Below are 25,097 nucleotides of genomic sequence, written 5' to 3' on the forward strand. Positions count from 1 at the left end.
TATCAATTATTTGAAAAGAAGAAGAGAAACCTTCGAGGGTCACCAAACCACAGGTGCACAGCCCTGGGCGGCAGCACTGATTCCCTGGGGAATGTCTCTCTCTCCCGTGAGAGCAGAGCAGGGCAGGCGGGACAAAGGCTCGATAGGATAGGAACGATAGGATATGCCCCGATAGGAACCCCATGGCGAGGGAGGAGCATCGGCAGCTCCGTCCTGCATCTCTAAGAGGCAATTTCACAGAGTCTTCACTTGCTCCTCGAATCCTGTCTGCAAAACTTGAAAGGCAGGAGGGTACTTGTGCTTAGTTCTTTACCTTTCTCCAGATGGCGGCGATTTATATTTTCCGCTCACACTGCGGTGTGTGATTTACTGCGAGAGCATTCACCACTGCAGAAGACTGAGGGGTGAGTCCCTCTTTTCACTCCCTTCCTCTATCCCCAGCCTCCACAAATGAGAATGAGAAGCTCGCCTTTCAATTAATAGAATTATACATCAAGAAAGACCCAGGCTCACATAACGCTGTTATAAAAGCTCAAGATCCTAAATCCAGCTGATGTTGCCTGACTGTACTGTGCCATATAAGCTTTGTGCCCTCTGAATAACAATATCTGTATATTTAAAGCAATATTCTGCCGTGAACATTTCAAAGTTAAGAGAAATTGTCATAATTTTGAACCGCAAGTAGTTTTTTGCCTTTCCTTTAGAGAACTGTCCCATGTTTGAGAAAATCCATATACACCTTCTAAAACATCTTGTAGTCATTCATATGCCAGGGGCACTTCTTTATGGTTTTTGACAAGAGCATCTATAATACCTTAATAATTGAAAGCCTGGCAACTAGAAAAGACAGGGCACGAGAGTGAAATTCATGCACCAAATTTTTATGGAAGTACAGCAAGGTATTTAAAAAGAGATGTGCAGAAGACTGCTGTATCAAAAGACTAGACATGAGACAGAGACAAATTTGGAAACCCTTGGTAACATGAAATAACAGAAGCCAATGATGTTTTCCAGTGTTTGTGGGGAAAGACAAGGATGAACACTGAAAAATGCCTAGGAGTTGGGAATAGAGAGCCATAGCTCCCAGCACATGGGGTACGCTGAGAATAGTGAAGATACAGTTATGAGCATGGAATTGCAATAGTGTCCTCCAGGCCCTGATAAAGAGGCAAATAAATCACTGGTCTAATTTTACAATAAAAAGTCATGTATTTGCAGGTTACTGCAGGAGACAGTTGCCCTCATTCACATTCCAGTGAAGATTTACTTTGGCATTACATGGCCGAGATGTCATGTAATGATGTCCTTAATGGAGGTTTTTCACTTGCTGTAATCATGAGAACATCCAGGATGAAGAACAGTGTCAAAAAAGAGTGATGTCCCTGTCATATAGGTCTGGCACTCAGGGAGACCTAGTCCTCCTCCTCGTGAAGCAGATGAAGTTCCCTGTGGAGAACAGGTACTTAGCAAGTATCCTCAGAAACAGACAAAAAAATTGTCCTAGTACAGACAAACAGTGTAAAAAACTTTGAAAAACCCACAAGATCTCTCACTTGCTGGCTCTGCAAAACTTTCACATCATGTGGATATATTTTACTGGCACATCCAAACCAGAGTGACCATGCAGATAATCTATAGCTCTCTGATGCACAGACACCCGCTGCATGGCTACACACACTTGGGATAAAATCTTTCTATGCTCCCAATATGCTTCTCTTTGAAAAATAAATGTTTTCTCCCCATCAAGTTTAGATTTGGTTTGAACACCCCATAAAATAGCATTGCAATTCTACATGCTTTTCCTGCAGTTTCCATAGGAAAGCACAAGTATTTCACCGTGTGTTATAGCTCCTGAAGTGTAACAGAGCACAAGAAAGAAAAAATTACTTTCCCAGAAATGCTGGCATCCCGTTTAGTTACCTAGACAGATTATATCCCAAGAAATGTTGATAAGGTTTGTCCCAGCAGCACAGCTCATCAGCCATAAACTTCAGCTTTTAACACATTATATTTAATGAATTTGCTGAGAATTGTAACCAGAATCGCTGGCACATGAAAAGACCAAGGAAAGGAGACTTTGAGAAGGCAAGTAAGTAGTCTGAAGTACCACGGAGATTTTGAGCCCGCTTTGTGCATGTGAGTGTGTGAATTACATCTGCCTTCCCAAAAAAGGGTCCATATCGCTGCAGGAAACTGCAGTCGCCTTCAGCTGGCCCGGATTAGGCATGCATTTACAGGCACAGAACCCTGAATATTTATACATAGCATGAGTTAGTAAACATTTGAACAAACCAGTTACTGTGGGAAAAAGTCCTATAAATTTCACCAGCCTCTGGAAGAAGTGTTATTTATTCATTGTTAAAATCTCACAATGTCTGCAGCTGTTCTTACAGATTTTATTGAGAGGTAACTCTGTGAGACTGGAGAATTGATACTGAAATAATTTGCTTTAAAATAAGAAAAGCCGAAAGTGAAACTTTACACATTTTTTTAAATCCCTATTCCTTATTTTATCAGGTGCACATTTTCATTTTCTACTTAGACACAGGGTACACTCTAAGAAAGATCAGGCTTGAAGTTCAAGTGGAAAAACTCAAGCACATTCTTACTTAAGCACTTAAGGATGTGTCTTTCCTCTTTATGGTCTCTTTCTTCTCTTTGCCAAATATCAATTAGCGAATATCCATTACTACAAACCTGGTAAAACCGTGCAAAAAAATAGAGTGCCATGCTCATGGTCATTTCAATCTGAGTCACAAAGAAAATGTGTTTTCAAATTTTATGCTTTAGATGAATTGAATTCCTATAGACACACATGCTTCAGATATATTTTTCCAGTCCTATGCATGCATATATTTAGCCCAAGAATTTCCATTAGTCTAAAGCAGAATGCTCTGGCAAAATGCCCTCTGCAGGAGAAATCAACAATTCCCAGTTTCTGAAGCCTCTACTACTGACTGTTCTCTCAACTACAGAGGACAATTTAAGTAAGGGTCCCTCTTCATCTTCAGCCTGAGCAGGTCAGCCAAATCATGAAGAACAGTGTTGGAAATATAAATGCAAAATGGTATTCCCATAATATTCAAGTGTTGCAATAACTATATATAAACATAAATTTTGTGAATTTAATGGGGGGGCAGGGTTATAGCTATAATGAGGTGTTTTCAGATATCATTATTGGGAGAAACATAGAATATTTTCAGGCTAACTAAAGCCTGAAAATATTTCTAACTAGAAATGTCTCCTTAGTTTGGCATCTCTAAAACTCCAACGCGATGCTCACGTTCATTTACCTCATAATCTTTCATTGAGTGAGATTACTCAGTTTATTGACGGCTTGTGTGATAAAAAAGAAATTATGAAAGAAAATGGCTCTGAAGATCTAAAATGCTTGCAATTTATCAATTTCTATTACTGCATTTAGCCCGTGTCCTTGCCCATATGGGTTCTTCTACTTTTATTGCCTCTTGAGCAACCTTGCAAATACAACATTAATAAAAAAAACCCAGACACTTAAATAAATACCATGGGCCATGACTTAACCACATTCATTTTAGATTGGTTTATTTGGGATGAGGAAGAAGAAGGTGACTTTTACAATATCTTGGGCTTAAAGGAAATCTGTATTTGCCACCTCACTTTTGCACCAAGGAAAATAACATTTCTTTCTAATTACTTTGCGATTTTCAACTGACTAAATAATATCATTGTTCAGAAAAGGAAACTAGACAACCTTAAAATATTGCTACTAGTGAATAAAACTTCTTCTTTAGTCACTTGCAGAATTAATAAATTTTATATGTTTAATCTTTCTTTAGGTCATATTTTCTGTATGACACTGAAGACTTTTCAGGATGTTATCCTTAATAGCTGTTTAAACAAAAAGATGCTGTGAAAATTGCTCTTTATTCTTTCACACATATAGTTCTGTTCATTATTTTTTAAAAATCATGTAACACATTGAGTTTCAAAATAAATCTATCTAGACAATCATCTCTGTCTTATAAAGTGGTAAAAGAAAAGAAGTTATTTTAGTATATATTTACACATTACAGGTAAAGCAGGAAAGGAAGTACTTTCATACAAGATTATTTTTCATTAATATCTGCATAAACTCTATAAATTGCTTTATTCATCAGGAAATAATTGAGAACTTGATGTTTGCAATTTCTAACCTTCAACTTGATGACATATGAGGCTGTGAAGAGCGTTAGATTACTGCCTTCAAACAATAGGCCATGAAAACATTTGAGTACATACAATGTTATAATTAAACAAGGAATTAATTAATTTTTTTTAGAGGAGCAGGTTTTTTATTATAGAGCAGGTCTAATTTCTTTCCTCTCTAAAAACTGGTTTTCTCAGCAGATTTAAGTAATAAAACAAATTTTTAAAAAATGCATCCTCAAAAATACATTATTACCTTGAAGTTTCCTGGGTTTTTTGGCCATATTTTTCTTATTTTGGATGAGTATTCTAAAAATGTCTCTTTTTTCTTAATTACTTGTAATTTATTGAATTACACTATGGTACAAATAATCACTAAAATAATTCCTCGGACTATGGCATTCAGCTGCAAATACATTGTGTTCAGATATGTACAAGTTTAAGCACACAGTCAAATAACAAACACACTGAATTCACATTTAAATCCAGAGAATGATAATTCCTCTCACAGAGTATTCTGGATGCATAAAAGTAACTGAACAGAATCCCAGTGCAAGGCACTGTTCACCCCAGAATAAAGAATCAGTGTCCCATATAACTTCTGAAATGTATTGCAGTTTCTTGGTATTTTATTGATCTCTGAAAACAGTAGCAGTGGATGTCTGGAGAAAATGGTCCTTATAAAGGCAAAATCTTGTCTCTGTGAATGGCAGCAGGCACCCTTTCAGCTGTACCTGCCTTTTGTTAACATGTCTCTCAGCTTCTCCATCCCAAATTTAGCCGCAGACCTGAAGAGGCTGGGAAGCCAAGCATGCAAACACAGCGGATTGGGTCACTACGGGATAGTAGCTCCAAGCACATCAGGTAACTGTGGGCTTCAAAATAATTCCTGCTGAGAAAGGACAAGAACATGCAAAGTATAAAAAAGATTCAGTGATGGCTCTGGAAGTTATGAGGAGTCTGAGTGAAAATAAGCTTCAATTAAGAGTGGGTAGACTTAAATATATATATATTTTTAAAGAAAATGTGGTGTCATTTATAAGTGGAGTTTGCTCGGCACTGTCTGCAGTGGCTAAAATTACCTATGGCCTCTAGAAAAAGCACCCCTGTAGAAGTAAAGCTCATACTTATTGATGTATTATGGAAAATGAGACATGGAAATTAATTAACTCTCATGTCTTCCATGAAACTTTGACATAAACATCCACAGAGTTTCCAAGATGCTGGTTCCACTGCAAGTATTTCTTTTGAGTGCATATAATTCTATTTGTCACTAAAATGTCTTATAATTGAAGTGTTACATATTTTTAGGTTTCTGCTGAATTCTCAAGAGGTAAAAGACGAAGGAATGAGATGAATTCTCAGTAAGGCAGAACACAAATACATGGGCATTACTTTCATTTAGTTTCATTGCTCTGTTAGTATTTGGTTTTGCACTTTCCTATCAGTATGATAATTGCTTTTTTAGCTTGTGTGTTTATGTGTTTGTTAAGTCAGCCTAAGAGCTCTTGTCATGGATAGCAAAGCTGTAAGCTTAACAGAATTTTGCAGATGGCAGAGGGAGTAAAAGGTGGAATTCAGCAGGTTATGAGTCTGGGGCTGAGCACAGAGAACTCAGGGTGTTTTTGTAGGGTCTGGGCCTCAATCACCAAAACTTAAATAAGATAAAAATGCCTACTTTGCATGTCACATCACATGACAGTATTGCATATGTCCAAGTTACAGAACCAAATGCATTTGAAGAAAAGGGTGTGCTTACTTCCTCAAAGACATTTGCATGTTGCCCAAAAAAGCAGGTACCAAGGTTACACAAAAAAAAAAAAAAAAAAAGCTTACAACATGAGAATGAGGCTGTGAGCAACTTTCTGCTCAGTTTTGCCAGAGTTCTTTATACCTCACTAATAGGGCATTGGAAAGTCATTCCAAAATACATTAAGCAGCATGACTTCCTGCTTGCTGCATGCTGTTTGTTCTCTCCTCTTCTTCCCAAGGGAAGATGCTTGGGCAGTGAAGTCTCGTCTATTTGGTAGAGCTGGTTTGATTATAAACAATTATGTTGACTCAGTGTTTTTACTAGAAGTCAAATAAATATGCCTTGAACTTTGAATGGAAGGTCAGGTTTGTGACTGTCCTTATATCCCAAGATACTGATTTCACTGTCTCAGAGTGGTCTCCAAGAACATTCTGTCTCTTAGACAGACAACTTTTATGACAGCATTTACCCCTACTGAGGTGGAGATAGGGAGCAAAGGGAATGGTCTGCATGGACAGATGGATGCAGTTGTCAACACTAAGCTCTAGACACTTTTTGGCCATTGTAGAAAAAGCCTACTGCGATGAGAAGAACCATCTTCTTGTGGAGAGAGATTGTAGACAGCTGAGGACAGGTCTGATGATACACTCAAAGTAAACAGAATGGCTGAGGGCTTTTTATTGTAGGTGAATTGTTCTAAGTGTTGAAAGCCTGGTGACCAAACACATCAGACTCTTGTAGACCAGCCAGGAAGCAAGTGAAGCATGAATAACTGAGTAACGTGTCATCGTCTGCCAGCATGGGACGGGGTCTTCTAGCCAATCAAAGCTTATAGAAAGCATTACTCATGGGTAATGCTATGTCCAAACTTAGCACAATCAAGGAATGCAAAAGGACTTCTAAATTATAGATTCAGCTGATCAATTACAGATGTGCAACGACTAACTCCAAAGTAGACTACACTCTTCAGAACGGCTTTCCTCACATCATGATTCTTGCATGGGTTCAGTTTCACACAGATGTTTTTCATCCTTGGGCTAACTTTGTCCAACTACAGAGCCGACAAGGCAGAAACAGCAGCATGGTTGTATGGAGTAAGTAACAGAGCAGTCTCATCTACCTTTTTCTAGTACTTGAGTTTATGTCACCTAATGAGTTTCACTTGATGACAAAAAAGACCCAAGAGATTTCCTTGAACACCACTTGTGAGCAGCCTGATAATATCTAACAATTATTCATCAGCGCAAACCTGCAAAAAGGACTCAAACAACTAAATACACTGTCCAGTATCCTTCCCTTTCAGGGGAAACAACTCATTTTAATGGCTGACCATCTCGAGTGCTGTGGATATGGAAAGGATATGAGAGGGTGTGAACATGCAGTTCTCTCTAAGTAGTCCTTTCTCTTTATGTCCGTGACATTTAGCCGCTCAAGTTCAATGGCCCTTCAGGTCAGCATCCAGACATGAAATCAAGTAACCCTATTTCTTCTGTGGCATAAGTACTTGCTTGCAGGAACTCACTGGGGGCTGAGATGTGATCCATGCCTTAGCTCTGTAATGCCTGACATTTCATTTTATTTAGTTAATTGATCATAATGAAGTCTGAAGGTTTAGTATTTAAATACAATGAGTTTGTCAGTATTTCCTTTTCCTAATTCTTTTCTAGTCATGACAGTCCTTTACTTTCTTATTCACATCACAGAACAAACTAGTGCTTGATCAAAACAGACTTTCTGTAGTATTGCTTTATATATTCCACATCTTCATTTCAATGGAGTAGGGGAAAAAAGGTAATAGTATCTCTTTACTAATGGGTAGTTGCCTCTGCATAAGTAGTCGGGAAATTTTTGATGGTAACATATAACTTCCATCAGCAATATTTTTTGACTGAGGAAATTGTGAATGGTAGATATGCAATGCATACATTGATGCAACTCTATCAGAAGATCATGAAAGCAGTGCAAACAAACCAAGTAAGTTACATATTCCATAAATATCCTTTTTTCTGCATGGTTTCAGGTGTCCATTCATATCATTCACTGTATCTCTATATATACTTAGTATAAGTAATTATCTGTTTTCTGCAAATGACTGACACAAGAAATACAGAATAAATGTAGAATTGAATATACTTTAGGAAAGCTACTGCAATTGTCTCACAGATCTATCTCTGAAGTAACCAAGAAGCCTACAGACCAGGGAGAAAAATTTAACATAGTGTATACAAATTCAAAAAGACATTTGACAAGACTTTTAAAAATTACACTGACAAGGACGAGCAGGAAAACCCCTTGTGCTATTGCAGTTGTTAAAAAAAAAAAACCAGGAATAAATGCCAACTGCCACAAACTGCATGGTGTTCTGATCCAAAGTGTTCATCATATCCGAAATGACCACAAAAAGGTGTGACTCAGAAGGAGACGTGGTGTGCTGCTGATGTGGTTATTCAGCATCATGAGGCCTGAAAATGAACCACAGAAAAGCCTCAGGAGATTGAGTGACTAAGTACAAAAATACCAGAGGAAATCACTTTTATGTAAACAAGTGTAAAATGACACATGAAAACACAATCCTAACTTCTCAAACAAATCTAATTATGGCCCCAACTTGGCTATTACTAGAGAGTGAGATTTTATAGATATAATACAGGGTTACATAAAAATATCAACACAAACACCAGACACCACTGTTGAATAAAGTTTTTTAATAAAAACTCAGGAAAATGCTATGAATTATTAGAAAATTAATACTGAGAAAGACAAAAAATATCATTATGCCACTGGGTAAAATCAATTATGTGCATTATGAATACCAAGACCATAACTGAAAGGGCACAGCAGAAATGAAAAGGTAGCAAGAAACCAAGCAAGGGTAATTTTGAACCACAAAGTGGTTTTTCTCTAAGAAAAAGGTAAAGCAGATTAGGGTTAATAAACCTGGTGATTATACAGTTGAGAATATAAGAGGTCAAGAAATGAAGGGTGGCATGAAAATGGTGAATAGAGAATCTGTTCTAAAACATCTGGGAAACATCAAATGGTACTAGCAACAAAATCCAGTGTAGATATAAATGTGTAAATCATTACAGTTTCTTTTCATCAGAAGAACAGCTGCAAGCTCTTAAACAATCTTAGACACTAGATGAGCAGTTTTTACGGTACTTGAATTTACTAGCAACACTTCAATGTTTGCCACTGACTGAATCTTCTTTATGTCTAGTGAGACACCTGAGAAACCTCATTCTCCTATTTGACTCCTCATAGTTACATAAAATCTTTGACATTTTATGTTGCAACAAATAATAAGTAAGGATGACTAGTCACTGAAGCCTATGAACCTAAATGCTCTTCTCAAAAATGTGTTGGCCTCAGTGAATGATCCCTGCCCTGTACTGTCCTCAAAACCATGATGATGCATTGTTTAGGGGAGGGCTGACTGAAAAAGACAAAACCCACTAATAGTGCCACAGCACAGATAAACATGGGAGAGTGGTCAGGCTCTGATGCTATTTTCTTTACTAATACAGATGACAGACACTGATGGATGAAGACGAAAACCAAGGATATGATGAATCTTCTCACAGTCCCAAGAGAGCCAGGGAGGTCTGTGGAGACTGATCACTTCTTTCTTGTGACTCATGGGTCATTTGCTGCAGAACCTTTTTGAAAACTCTCAGTACAGAGGAGGTCTCTGTTCTTACTGAGCACACATTTGCAAATAACCTGGGATGAGGACTGTAGGGGCATCATAGATATTTCTGTCATAAATTTTTCCTGTATAGACATATATCGACAGCCAAAGAATGATAGCAGAGATTCTGTGTAACCATTGTACAGTCCAGAGCTGTGTGAATGATGTCACTGTGTTTGGAATAATTCCTAAATCACATGAAAAACACTCACGGGCTGTACTAAGCACAGCTGAACTTTGCCAGCTTTCATTTCAGGCAGGCAGAATTTTCTTCTTCATAAGATTTATCGCAGAATCATAAGCACATCAACTGGAAGGTGTCCCTAGGGGTTTCTAACCCAACTTTCCACTCAGCACTACAGGGTCAACCAGGGCTTTGTCTATTTGAAAACTGGAAAGAGATTTCTCCATCTCCCTGGACTCAGAAAATAAAGAAAATAAAGAAGTTTTCTCTAGTGTCCATCCTGAACATCCCAGGCCAAGTCTTGTGGTTATTGCACCTTATCATTAGTTGAGCAAAATAACTTCCCACAATTTGGCAATGCTCCTCTCAGTGTAGCCCACTATGTAATTGACTTTACTGTGCACCAGAACACAGTCCTGGTCCAAATTTGACTCCTATTTGTCCCCTGTAACAGCCAGGCAATTTGCAACAGCACTGCTATTCAACCTTTCAGTATCCCTTTGCTGATAGAGGAGCACGTCTTTGTGTCCATAAAAAGGACAGGTTGCTTTTTTCACCACATATTCAAACAAAGAATGGGATCTAGCAGTAGTCTTCAACAGTGTCACTAAAACCAGAACCTCTGAATTTTATTTTCTTGAGAAGATATGATCAGTCATATGCTATTTTAGGCCACATACACACATACACACGTGCACACCAGAGTACATGGCAAGATAGAATAACATGAGACATATTTAACAGTTTTATTTCTATTCTAGTATTCCTGTAAGAATTTTAAGATGGTTAATACAAAAATACACATTATTATAATGTGTGTTATAAATCAATTAGAATTTACTTAGGCATGAGATTCTTCTTCAAATTAAGAAAACAATATTTCAACCTCAACATTCATCTTTTAAATGCATAACCTGTTTCGGAATGAGTTTCTGTGGTTTATGCATGAAAGTTGGCCTAATAAATACCAGTTTTATGAAAAAATATTTATGCCAATGGCATGAGCAAAAAAAAAAACAATTCTAATTAAATAAAAGTTTATTTTTGCTAAGCACGTTTTGGGAAGTTTATATCAGGGAAAAGCTTTTGATTCCATCAACTCTTTTTTTCTTTAAACTGCATATCTGAGCCAACACATTACAGGTGAGATCAAAGACTACTAGGCAAAACAAAATCTTACTTCATGAAAAGGCTTTGTATTTGACATGCAAATGCAAATATTTCAGGGCTGAAAATTATGTCTCAACTAAAACATGAATAATTTTGAGATACAATGAATCAAATGTAAAGACTAAAAATAGAATACTGCCATGAGTGGAGTTCTTACCCACAATAGTAATTTAAGACATTTTAGCTGTAAACCTTCCTGCATAAGTGTTTGAATTACTTTTAGTCAGTACTAGTTGCAGTTTCAAGATGTAGTTGCCAAGTTTCTGAAGATTTTTCCATGGAACATATTAATCCAGCTCTACTACTGTCTTTTTAAACAAATAATGAATTTACCACTTAAGTTGTGGGAAGTGGGATATTCCCAAACTGTACAAATTGCTAGTCTCCTTATGAGATATCAGATAGTTGTTACCTGACATGACAATGTGTGCTTCACCTAATTCAGACAGACAAAAGCCACTCATTGATATTGTGAGTATATTTGATGATGCTGTATGAGGCTGTGACTATATTACACACTAATAATTGGTTCCAGAAAATACCAAGTAACACATTTGATGAAAGCTAGACCTGCTCTTTGCAGACCAGTCAAAGACCAGTGTATTGTTTTCAGCAGGGAAGAAAACAGAATAAATTAAGTACATAATCCATTCACTAGGAACTGGAAACTTTTCTGAAGAAAAAATAGTGCACAAAAGATCAGCAACATACTGAAGCCAGGAAAAAAATTGAATACATCCCTGCCGTTCAGAAGCCAAGCTTACCAACCATAAATCTGCAGTGAAATGCCTAGAAAACCACACAGCAGACTTTTAGCCTTGACAGTGCTTTTCCCTGATTCTGGTATTTCAGCATCAGCAAGCACAGGACGCTGCTCTGATACTCTGGGTGGAAAATGGAGTCTCTCCCTTATCATTTGTCCAGATAGTATGTGTTTTATTCAGACTTCTCTCCCCATCGATACAGTCATGTCTGTAACATGCCCGTGTTGTTGTATTTACGTTGTGAAATAAGCTCTTGAGCTCTGTATTCTTCACTTCTATTTAGTTACAAAACAACCAGAAGCAGAAATCATAACAACTGGGGCCAAAACTGTCCAGGTTCTTACTGTAAAACCAGGTGGTCTCTTGCCCTGTCCTACTGGATGGAAAGCCCTCCTGCTGAATCAAGTTCTTCATGTCTGACTGACCAGAAAGAAAGAAAGAAAAAATGGAAGAAAGACACAAGAAGTTATCCCATTACGAGTTGTTTCCTTTTCTTTAACTTCTTAGAGAGGAAAAAAAAAAATAATAAAATCAGAGCTTCCAAAATAGTCATGTTATGTATGTTTTTCTTTTTTTTTTTTTTTTTTTTTTTTTGGTTTTGTTTTACATGCGGGTATTTTTGATTGGTCTTCCCCTTCTCCCTACCCCCCCCCCCCTTTTTTTTTTTTTGTGTTGGGTTGTTTGTTTATTCTTGGTTTAGGAGCAAGATAGTTTTCCTGTTTTGTTTTGGACTCCTGCCAACCGAATCTGCAGTTTTTCTACCATTTGTTCTGCTAATTCAACAATATCCAGTAGGTGGCCTCAGTGTATAATCTATTTCTTTACTCTTCTGTCAGTGATTCTCTCTTGCTTTTTTCATTGTTTTTTTCATTTCATTCAGTTCTATCTTAGTTGGAATCTCCTGTGTTTATCCTTTATTTTCCTCGGGGCTTAGAGAAACATATTCATATTATTTAGAATATTCTTTAGAGAATATGAATACTATCCAGGTCCAGACAAACATATGGGCTGAAAAGTACAGCAATCCTTAGTCTTCAGCTCTGGATCTTTCGAAGAACTATTGCTGAGTCTTGTGGTCCTCCCACACCTCCACCTTCAGAACATAACTGATTTCTGGGAATCAGTCAGCCCCTGACTATGAACAACAGTATCACCGACATATCTCATCCTATGGGAATACCCTTTCAGATAAAGAAAGGTAAGTTCTTCTGATACAAAAATGGTGAAATGAATTCTTAACCTGACTGAAAATCCTAATTATTTTATTTATTGCATTTATGTATTTAAGACATATTGAAATTCATATACCTACCCATTATCACAAAATAGAAAATACTGAGCTCTGCCAGTTAGTGAGGTCACTTCTATAATATTTTACTTTGACAAGTTTCTGTATTCAGTCTGCCTTGTTAAACATCATGTAAGACATCCTGCAGACAAGACCAGTCGACATTTTCACTGTGACTTCCTACATTGAAAGATTTGCCCATGCCTTTGTGAAAAATATTTATCAATCAAGTATATTTATCTACAATGCAGTCCCCAAATTTTCTGACCTGATTTTTGTAGATAACTGATGTGTAAACTCAGTCGTTGACAATTGCCAGTAAACTAGTAAGACAGGCAGTCTTACAGTTTCCCTACCATAATGAAGCCTGAAACCAATTTGGCGGGGATCAAGGAAATATGAAGCCTCCAAATATTTCTGGAATTGTCTCACTATAAACTTTTTCAAAAAGGCAGATTGAAATGTCCTATAATAGCATGTCAGCATCAAGAAGGAGATATTTTTAGATTTTTTGTGTTAACAAGAGCTTCCTAAGGAGAAGTTGATGTCTAACCTCACTTTCACCTAAGCTTGTGAGCTTTGTTGCCCAACAGGCTGACTCCAGTACTGTCTTCACTTAAGGCTTCATTCATATAGGACACTAAGGAAAATGTCTTTTCATTAAAACAAATAACCAGATGATGAATGTAAGCAAGACTCCACTACATTTTCATTTAGAAAAGCAGTTTTAATTTTTTAGTAGGCTAAGATATGGTGACCTGTTACAATCACTGAGAATATCCACACAGATGTTTAGTGCAACTTAGCATACGTGCAGTAATTTATTTCATTTAGCATTCCAAAGTATCCTAGTGCAGACAAGCCCTGAGAAAACAACATTAGCCAAAATGAAAACTTGGGTTTGCATTTGCTCCTTCCATAGCCTGCTCTGCTACCATGGAGACAGACAGCTCTGTCACATCTAGTAATCTCATCTTCAAAGAAACAAAAACATTCTTGGTGAAAGAGCCTGCAAAGCTGTATTATTGGCCCTAAAAGCGATCTTGCACCCTTCACTGAAATCCCACTTCATCACAAAAGAAAACACAACTATTCTCTGCCACCCTTGTTTTCTTCTCATCTCTTTCTCTCAGTTGTAATCAGATCTCCCATATTATTCCATGGGCAGCGCTACTAATGGGCCAGCACAGCACTCTACATGACCCCAGCAACACCATCACAGCACCACTGTCCACTCTCTCATATCCCTTCCTAACCCTTCCAATTCTTCCCCATCAAGGCAGAACACTGCCACACCTTCAGTCAACCCTTGGATGTCTAGCTGAAGCTGTTTGGTTCACACCCTTGATGTCTCCTGTCCATAGCTCAGTCTCTTCTCCATAGCTCCTGCTGGTTTGCCTGGGGACTAAGAGCACCCTGTTAAGTCAGCACTGGAGGACTGGCCAAGCATTGGCTGCCCCTGAGCAGGCAAAGACTCAATTCTTCCTACATTTCTCTCAGCTCAACTCTCTTCTCTCCCACAGCTCTTCACAAAAGGTATGGAAATGTAATACGCCATTCTGCCAAATGCTCCTGATGATATCACTGGCAGAGACATCTTGGTTAGTAATGTGTCATTGTGGTCAGAAACCAGACTCATGAGATGAGGGTCCTGGGGTCTCAACACATACTAAAAACCAAGTTTCACTGTCCTCCCTACAAACTTGACCTCCTCATTTCTTTGTCTATTAACAGAAATATGAAAGAGCCTATTAAAACTAATATTCAGAAAGGTGTTGGCAATGGCTGTACATTGACATACTGCTGTTTTTAGCACTGAAGAAATAATAGAGAAGGTCTTGTAGCTCTCAATACACTGAAATAAAAAAATTAAAACTACATTCAAGTGCTTGGGGATAATTGTAGTTTGGGGGTATATTCTGAATACCAAACCTAATTTTGAAAGAACTCCAAATATTTTTAAGGAGAGAAGTGACACACATGGAAGTTATTTTCATGTTAGCTGGAGAGACATGGAAGGAAATGCAAATTTAACCCTCAGACTGGGAAGGGCAAAACTGCAGCACATTCCACTTTCATGAGATTTAAATAAATCACTACAGACAAATAATGCTCTTACAAGCAAATCGCAGATCTCAGCTCTGCTCCTCCCAGAAGCTGCTGCCAAAAAATCTTGACCTCTTATTTCTTTTATCCATGTGGTTATACATGATTTGGGTGACTATAGCAATCACAAGCTCTTTGTTAACATACCAGTGCTGTGCATAAACTACTGAGGAGTCAATGACCTGGGCTCATCTTCCACCTTGAGCTATTATGATTAACATAGTGATTTAACAGCTGCAATGCATTCACTGTTTCAATCAGATCTTGGTATAAATTCACTAGGCTGAATATAAGAAGAGTCTCACCCTTTCCTTTTGAAAGAAAAATAATGAGGCTAATCACACCATTATAAAGAGATGCCTCCTGGCATAGCAGATACCTCAGGTAACCCAGAACTCCTGAACCCTAAATTAAACTGACATTTATGGTGTGTCCAGCAAGAGAAAATGTGAGATGAAAAGCACCGGCTTTTTACATATTTGCATTGCCACCTACAAGACTTCAACACGAATTAAAGAGGGTGAGCTGGGAATGCTGTCTGGCATAAAGCTGGTGTCTTTAGGGGAAAAGTAAGCAGGTAAGTGGAAAGGAGAAGGATGTCCTCAATATGCTGCAGGAATTTGGCAGTTAAACCAAATTTTTTGTTTCTCTCATTGACCCTAACATATTTTAGCTATTTTGAAGTTTGAGCATTAGCCGTCTTCTGCTGCAGAGTGGTGTACAGAAAGACAAATGCTAAGAATAGGATCATACACCAACCGTGCACCATGTTCATTGTCACTCAGACTTTTGAAGATATGCACTAAAGAGTTAAGATACATGCCAAAAACACTTAAATTCTGCTCTCTTTGAGCATCTATAATTACAATTATATAATGTTAATTATAATATAAATAACATTAGTATATTTTGTCTGTGAAGATACTGTTCTAGAATTGAGGCTTTGATACTGATTCCACCTTGTTACTAAACCTAAGCACATGTCTATGAAACATATTAAACCAAGCATCCCACACAGCTGCGTACTCAAACTTTTAGTCTTGTGCCCAGAATTAACCCTGGTAAATTTTATAAACTGTTATTTTGTTCTCAGCCACACCAGTCCTTACACAAAGTTACCCTTTCATAGGCCTACCACGGACCCCTACAACACATACAGACCCCTGTACATCAGCAGCCCTGACAAAACACAGAAATTCAACACTGATACATGGTATAATACTTGGTTCTGACCATTCTGAATAGCTTGGAATCTTGGGAATCTCTTGTCTTCCTTTGATCATATAAATGGGGTGGATTGTAGAATCATGAAATAGTTTGGGTTGGAAGGGGCTTTTAAAAGTCACCTAGTCCAACTCCCCTGCAATAAGCAGGGACATCTTCAACTAGATCAGGTTCTCAGAGCCCCACTCTACCTGAATGTTTCCAGGGAGTGGACATCCACCACCCTGCTGGGCAGCCTGCTGCAGTGTTTCACTGTCCTCATTGTAAAAACTTTCTTCCTTTTATCTACTTTGAATGTACCCTCCTTCAGTTAAAAAGTTTTGCACCTCCTTCTATCATAACAGGCCCTGCTACAAAGTTTGTCCCAATCTATTTTACAAGTGCTACTAAAGTATTCAAAGTCTGCAGTTAAGGTCTCCCTGGAACCGTCTCCAGGTTGAACAACCCCAACTCTTTCAGCCTTTCCTTGTAGGAAAGGAATCCTTCTAATCAATTTTGTGATCATAGAGAGGGTCCAGAAGAGAGCCTTCATCCGCCATCCTGTACTAAAGGATGAATCATCTAATGTCTAATTAACAGCTTTCTCAAACTATTCCACCTAGTCTCCTAATACTTCAATTCAGCATCATCTAAAGATGGGGACAGCATCAGACAACTCCAAGTGATTATCACTGTTTAATGAGGAAGAGCTAGTTATATTAGCATGTATCCTGATCCCACACTCTGGTTTTCAGGGATCAGAATGTTATTGAACTGCACATCCTAAAAGAGCATGAGACATTACAAAACAATTTTGACAACGTGGTAACACATTTTTCTGCAGTGAAACCTGTAGGATTATTAAGCTAATGGCCAAGCTTTTTAAATCACAAGGTCAGCCACTTCTTCCTCACCCTTCTGTATGCAATCCTCTCTTGTGTCAAGTGATTATCATGAAAAAAAAATAAAAATTAAGACAGCTTATCTCTCATGAGTCTTTGATGCCGTGTTGGCCCTGTTTTTCTGGTTTAAGAGCTTATGGATGGTGTTATAGTGAGCTGTAAACTTAGTCATAAGCCTAAGAAGCTTGCATCTTACCCATGCAAATTATTTTGTAGAGTACAAACTATGTATATTTTCTTTCCTTAAAAAGAAATATGATTATGATTATTTATGATTTTAAAAAGGTGAAACTGACATGGAATAGTGTAAAAGAACATCCTGCAAATATGGTGTTCATTTTAGTTTTGACATGCAACTGTACTTTTAAGTGTTGCAAAATAGACAAAGCAAAACCTGAACATAGACAAATCTGAGAAGTTCATGAGGTAAATAAATCTATCTACTGATGATACAAAATCATTTTAATTGTATGAGGCAACATACTGACTGTTTAAAATCTAAGGTGGCCTTTTGACTTCTTCCTATAGTGAGCTCCAGTTCATTCTTCTTTTGAGCCTTCTGATCTCTGATGTCCATTCAACTCCAGATCTTTCAAGCCTTGAGAGATGGTCATCAACAATTGGAACTGTAGTGGCATCAGGTAAGACCAAACACAGCAGGATGACAATCCTTCCTGCCCCATTCCACACGTGTGTAATTGGCCAAATATGAAAGCCCAGGACTTCCTTATTACAGTTGTCTTATTTTTCTTGGTAATAAATCAAATTAAAGCGTCATTTTACTATGTATCAAATATCTTGGTGTGTACCTTTTACTGTGGTTGCTACAGGTCCTAAACAAATGAAAGAATGCATCACTACATCTTCACAGGATCTGGCAGGACATGGAAGAAATTCACAGGATACAGTGATAAAGAAGAAACAGGAGACACAAAATGAAGGTGGAAATTTGCTTCAAGGACTTTCTACAAAGAGACACCAGCAAAAAGAAGATTAGAACACAGAGAAAAATAATGGCTCCACTGGAAGGACTGATTAGTGTGATCATTAGATCTGAAAACCAGGCACCACTGGTTTGAACTCAGCTGTTCAGGACCGTCAACTGTTGGATCAACTTTTCAAGGAGTCACATTCCCTCCATTGCGTATGTTTTTTGCTTAAGATTTCATGGTCATAGTGATTTAGCAGTAATATTAAAATTACATACAGAGGAAATTTCTCTACACAAGCATAAATATACATCCTTTAAAATGAGATTGTTTTGAGAATCATATTAACCTATTAAACCTGAAACCTCTGTGCTGCACCAACCTTTGTACACACAGTAGTCCAGTAAATTCCAGAAACATCTAATGGCCATCACCTCTTCAAACATCCACTATTTCTGGATTATGACACTCAGGAAGTTTTGGTTTTGTTTTTTTTAATATAGGGCCATCAGGAAATAATGTTGAGTATTATAAAGTTTTCTATGGAGCGTGTTAAATAATTCAGAGTAAAAATTAGGAAGATTATCTAGTTTCAAAGTGGTTACAGTTCAATTTTCCACATGCAAAGCAAGTTTTCCAGACATGAAGGAGGTTTACAGGAGTAAGTATATGAAATAAACCCCATTAGATTAGATTAGTAGATTTCATTTTCTGTTACACCTTATTACCATGATGGTAGACAAAGAAACAAAGGTCTTTTCCTGTAAAAGAAACAAAACCAACCAACCAAACACCAAAAAAAACCAAACAAACCAGCAAGCCTCTGAGTGAATTGTTCTTGAGCACTTTGCCTCCAAACCAAATTTCATTCACAATTCATTACATGCAGAAACAGTTCTATGGTAGTTAGATACAGCTAAAATACAGCTAGATACAGTTAAAAACAGAACTAATGAAGAGGTAGGCAACAAACATAAGCAAATTGTGGAGACACACCTAAATGTTTGAAAATCCAGCAAGATCTAGAAAGTATTCAAGTCAGACATTATTTGTATGGGTTTGCAAAGAGTTCTGCCTGTGGCCAAGGTACTCCCATAATTTCTTGTGAGAGAAACTTTGCACTTTACAGTAATCTTTTAGTAAGTTACAATGGGTAACCTAGTTCATGGTTGGCATTATTCAGGCCAGCACCTTCCCAGTGCCAAGGAAAAGACGTCAAGGAGCACAGGCGCCAGTATAACACTGCTGCTCCCCACTAGCTCCAGTTGCAGCCCATGCAGCAGAAACTCTTATACTGCAGTCCTAACCTGGGTAAGCCTGGCTGGCAAAGCATGTTCCCATGTGCTTCACTATCCCAGCTTTGACTACTGTTGCACTTTAGCAATGAGGCTTCTTATGTTGGTGTGTGCATCAGAGCTTCTCCTGACCCTGCTTTCCAGACCCAACACAGAATTTAGAAAGAAACAGACTCCGTGGGTCATTAACAGTGCATTGTCCATTCTTACACCCCTGATGCTTAAGAGGTTCTCTGGCTTTGCTACAGGGGGGACTGATCTGCTAGCAGCCTCTCATAATCTTCTACACATTTCTGTGTCCTGATAGCCAAGTGTCTGGGCAACCCCCTCTGTGGAAAGTATCTCCTTAGATTTCTGAGGTCAGTGGGGAATGACTGAAAGATAGATACTATTTTAATGTTGCAACTTGTAAGTAAAGGATCGATTTTTAAGATTTAACGAGATGAAATAAAAATAAAATTGAAGAGAATAGTTAAGGGTGGAAAGAATAAAACAGTGGTGAGCTGGCTGAGTAGGAAGTACTGTAGAGTTTTAGGAGTGCTGAAGTTAGCAATGCACAAGAAGAGAGTGGTGAGAAGAGCTAAGAATCTGGCTATAAAAAAGTGTGTATGACATACATACAACTGTCAAAGAGATGATGCTTGGGAGACTCATGGGATTACGGCATGTGGTAAATATGGGATGGCTAAGATCTTCCTCAGTGGAACTAGATAGGATTCTCCTACAGGACAGACTGTGATCTGTTTGTGATCCCAAATGAGCTGAGAACACACCACCACCAAAGGAAAGGCCGTGGGGAAGACAATGCAAGCCAGTAATTGTGGATGACTTGAGCTTTTAGCATCACACACATGCAAAAAATAAATTCCAGACCCGGTGACATGGAGAAGCAGATCTGGTTGAAACACGGCCTGTAACATTGAAACCTGGCACAACTAAAACATGAGCACTCGCACGTAAGCACCCAGGTGTGTTTCCCACCCAAGGAAACGTCGTCACACGGGCACACCTAAGCTCGAGGCCCAGAGAAAACATTTCAGGACCCACGTTGTTGTATTAGGTGCGTATTGCTCTATCAGCCCCCGTTGCTCAAGTGCCACCATTGCGGCAACGGGGCCCATGGCCCTGAGGGACGGGGCCGAGCCGTGCGCGGCGCCCGCCCGTTCGATCCGGCAGGTGCCATTTTGTGGCACCAGGGGCCCGCACCGCTCCCGCGGCCCCCGCCGCCGCCCCCCGCCCCGGGAGGCTGCGAGCGGGGCCACGGCGAGGACCCGCACTCCGCTCCCCGCCCTGGGAAGCTGCGAGCGGGGACACGGCGGGGAGCGGCATTCCGCCCCTGCTGCCGCTGCGCCCGAGCCCCGCGGGCCGCACTCCCGAGCCCACGGCCGGACTACATTTCCCGGCAGCGCGGGGCGGGGAGCGGCCGGGCCCGGCTGGGGCTGCTGGGAGCGCCGGTGCCTCGCCTCCTAGCTTTCCGGAGCGCCTGGAAGGGATAGGTTGTTTGAGGGTGTTTTTTAACTGTAGGTGCAAGCCGAAAGGGGAAAGCTCCGCAGCCTAAAAAAAGCATCACCGCTTCCTCAGTTGCCAGTGAGACCGGTAACGGCAGCGGCAGTCAGGGGGAGCGGGGAGGGGGGCTCCCGCCGCTTCCCAGGTGCTTCCACGGGGAGGGGTTCCTTCCTCTGGAGGGCTGCGGCACTTCAGACGTCGGGTTTTAAAATCATTTATTTAATTTATGGTTTCTATAATCACTTCGCAGGCATCCTGGAGACTAACAGCTGTTGAGGGATCGTGAGGGCTCCGGGCCGGGACTGTTTGTGGGTGTTCGTTCCACATGCAAAGTCAGGCTCTGTGAGGCTGTGGCTGTATACCATGCACACCTTGCTAGGAATGACCAGGAATGTGAGGTTGGCACCTCGGCCATCTCTTTGGCCGTGCCTTCCTAACCAATGTTTTGTTTCCCAGTGTTGTGCCAGATGTAAAAAGGCAGTCTATGAAGTTATACAAACATGCAAAACAAAACTGTACCCACCCGTATTTGGGAGCGCACACAAACAAATGCAGACAACGTGAAAATAAGAAGAGAATATTTAAAGCTCAGGTTTGGTTTTCAGTGGCTTCCAACTGAAAACTGGTACCCGAGCTGGCCTATGCATTTTTTTTGCTCAGAAAGTTGATAGATCACTTTTTCTTCAAGAAATATGGGTGACGTGACAATTTAAAAAAAAATAAATAAAATTGAGGTCTCTGTTGAACATGATGGAAAGCTTTTTCCCACCTTCCTTAATGAGCTTACCTTCCTAACGTATTTTTCAATCTCAGTTTTCAGATGTCTACAAATTTTCCAGTGGAACTACATGTCCCCATATGGCAAATTTAAGCCCAGTGAGGTTTACATTTTGAGTTAGTTGTCATATGATCCGCAGATAAAACAATCCACGGATCACAGCTAAAATGCAACAGGTAGGCAGATGTACATTGTTTACCAATTCAGTGGTGCCTTCGATAATTAATAGTTCTAATTGCACAATAAAAATATATGCTTATTCCCTAATGCCTACAAGGGCAGGTGAGATGAAACCCCAAGACTTTAATTATAGGTACGTGACATAGTAACATGAACAAACCAAAAATGTGCACCTTACATACAAAAGGTCTTTTTCCTAAGGGAAAGTTCACAGACATTATCCAGAGATCAAAAGGTATAAAAGCAACATTTCCATAATTATTCAGAAGCTGCAGTAATGTACAAGCATCTCCATTTATCTATCAGGAACATTAAATGCAAAATTGTTTTCTGTGGCTTAGGAAGTCCTTGACTGAATGTGTCCATATGCACTGAAAGAGCACTTGTTTGCTTTCCTTGTTCTTACATTGTTTGCCTAAGTATGTGCTGCTGGCTGCATGAGGAGTAAAATACAAGGTTAAATAGATGTTTTGACTAACACAGTATGGCTGTTCTTCTGCAATGAACAGTGTCACTGCCAGTGCTGTGTAGGAATCAGTCATGTCATATTAGCTGTGTAATTTAGCTTTCTGAAATTATACACTTCTTCCTTTAAACTGCTGCTCTGAGCAATAAGACCATTCTCCACAATCACTTTGCAAAGTGTCCAATACTTATTACATACATACATACATAAAAGACTGAAATGGGACTTGTAGTAGGCAGTCACTAAAAACACTGGATTTTAATACACTTTTTCTAATGTATGTATTCATTTTTTAATCAACCTGCATAAAATAATTACAGTTTTCACCATGAAAATCAGTCTGCTTTCCAGGACTAAGGGTGTAGAGGGAAAGAGCAGTTTCTTTTCTTTCATTTACACCTTGAGGATGACTGTCAGTTGTTATCACCTCCTTGTTTATTGTGAGAAACTGAATAATCACTCAGTTCATCCACACCATTTCAGATGCTATATTCCTCTATCACACCTCTCAATTCTTCCAAGCTGTTGAAATGTCTCTTAGGCAAAAGCTATTGCACAGTGTGACAGCCTGTTCATCCTCTGGCATACTTTCCAAGTCGTTCTAGACCTTTTCCAAGATGGGAATAAAAGCACAGGGGAGTTAGTTCTCACTTAGCATGGAAGATGTGCGTCACAATGGATTCATCATGGTGTGATTATTGCTTTATAGGATTTATGTGGGTGAGGTTCCACCCTTAGGGTAAGCTGAGAGTAGAGATCTCCTTGTTCACAAACTTCCTTGAGACTTTTTTGTCATACCACTTTGTGCTACTGTGGCATCACATGCATCAATCAGCCTTTTGCCACCAATCAACATGATGCTCAATTTAATCCATCAATAGTCAGCTACAGGCATTACAATCAGAGCTGAAATGGGATAACAGCGAATCTTAAAATTAGAATTTTGCGTCTAATACTCAAAGATACAACAGTTTATTGTAGGGAAAATGTATTAACAAATGTGTTTCAAACAAGTGTAGGCAAATGGATGTAATAAAGTCATCAAAGTGTAGAGTAATAAAATACAACAAAATGTAGTACAACTTAAGAAAGGGTTGAGAAGTGTGACTGAAAGAGCTGGAAAGGATTTTTCCACCTGCTTTAGGATTTGAAATGTCTTTTTCTTTATACTCTCCAACTTTCTAACCTACAGTGTACAGCATAGGTCAGTAGACTCCTAAGTAGTCAAGACTTCAAAGCCCTGAATACAAGTAATTTCCCTAGTTTAGATCAGTATTTTACATGATGAAAAGACCAGTTTGCACTGCCTGTAGTGTCACTTGTACCATGCAGCACAAGCATGTAGCACTGAGGTACATCTAGAACCGCTGTGTAGAAACCAGGCCTGTACACTCTCAGCTTCTTTTGGGGAGTTGTTGAACTTAAATACTGAGTGGACTATTAAGTGGACCATAGAAATCCAGATTTGCAGATGAGGGAGAGGGACATTCAAGTTTGAATCAAACCTGGCAAAGCAGAGGTAATTTAATCTCTGGTCCCTCAGAAATCAGCTGGATCACTCCGAAGGTAGCAGTTTTGAGGCTCTTTTGAAGTAACCAGGCCAACACAGTGAAACTTTGTCCAAGCCAGTAAACTCCTGTAAATACTTCATGCTCAATGTTCATGAATTTATATATTCTCTGAGAAAATAGTTTCACCAAAATATTTATGTGTGGATTTCCTCAGTAGCTGAAGACCCTAATAACTTAGAAATTGTAGAGAAAAGGGCAAGTTAAAATCCAAAAGCAAAACAGTGCTGTGGTTTTACATGTAGCGGATTTGAGGAGTAATGTCATTGCAGCTGGCAGCTAAGTATGATATCATGAACATAAAAGCATAAAAATATCAGCCATTTTTCCTTTCATAGCATTTTTTTCCCCATTTGCAGGCCAACAATGCAGAGGAATGTATCAGCCTTTATTTTCTTCACAGACATTAGCAGCATTATCTCAACTTTTGAGAAATACACAGCAAGCCAAAATCAACCATCACAAGACATGCAAGTATATTCTGGCACTCACAAAGTTTTACTGAGGGACAAAGGGTACTTTCTGTCTTATTGAGAGGCACTTAAATGAGACTAGGCAAAAATCCTGATACTGAATAATCACATCAGCTGATATCCTAGAAAGTATGGCACAAATCTGGAAACTCCCATCTCCTTTAGGCCTATAAAAAAAACAAAGTAACAGAGGAGCAAAGGAGCAAATTTTTTATTTTCATGGCAGCTTACAGTGATACTATTATGGAATGAAGCTGAACACTTAGAGAATTAGTGGACATGTGTTCCAGAGTGCATTAGAATACACAAGAAACTCTGCACCTCACTCTCCCCAGGCTGTTTAACATCTAAAACAAGACAAAAAGCAACAGAATTTGAAAAGAAGGAAAAGTAGAGAAATGAAGGTTAGGTCTGACACAGAACCGTTATTCATTTCCTTCTCCCCCTATCATTTATCTTCACTTCTAGCCCCTACCTGCATGTGAGGCTGCCCTGACTTTCCATCAGGGCACAGATCTGCATGCCCAAGTGAGATGTTCATGATTGCCACACTTGGAGTCTTTCCATGGAGGTTTAAATTAGTTCTTTGGTTAGACCCTGCTGCTTCCATTCTGTGTTCTCCTCCTAGCGCTACCATTCCTGTTCTAGAATACGCTTTTCAACCCACTGTTTTC

At 39.1% G+C, this 25,097-nt stretch overlaps 1 long non-coding RNA gene across 1 annotated transcript; it reads left to right on the top strand.

Moving 5' to 3' along the window:
- Positions 1-12,296: 12,296 nt before the first annotated feature.
- Positions 12,297-21,709, top strand: LOC147655442 (uncharacterized). The gene is made up of 2 exons (XR_015286378.1): positions 12,297-21,048; positions 21,209-21,709. It is a non-coding gene; the product is annotated as an uncharacterized LOC147655442 (long non-coding RNA).
- The last annotated feature ends 3,388 nt before the right edge of the window (positions 21,710-25,097 follow it).

The sequence above is a fragment of the Cyanistes caeruleus genome, chromosome 1, assembly GCF_971803275.1.
Source record: "Cyanistes caeruleus chromosome 1, bCyaCae1.hap1.1, whole genome shotgun sequence".
In the NCBI taxonomy this organism is placed as follows: Eukaryota; Metazoa; Chordata; class Aves; order Passeriformes; family Paridae; genus Cyanistes; species Cyanistes caeruleus.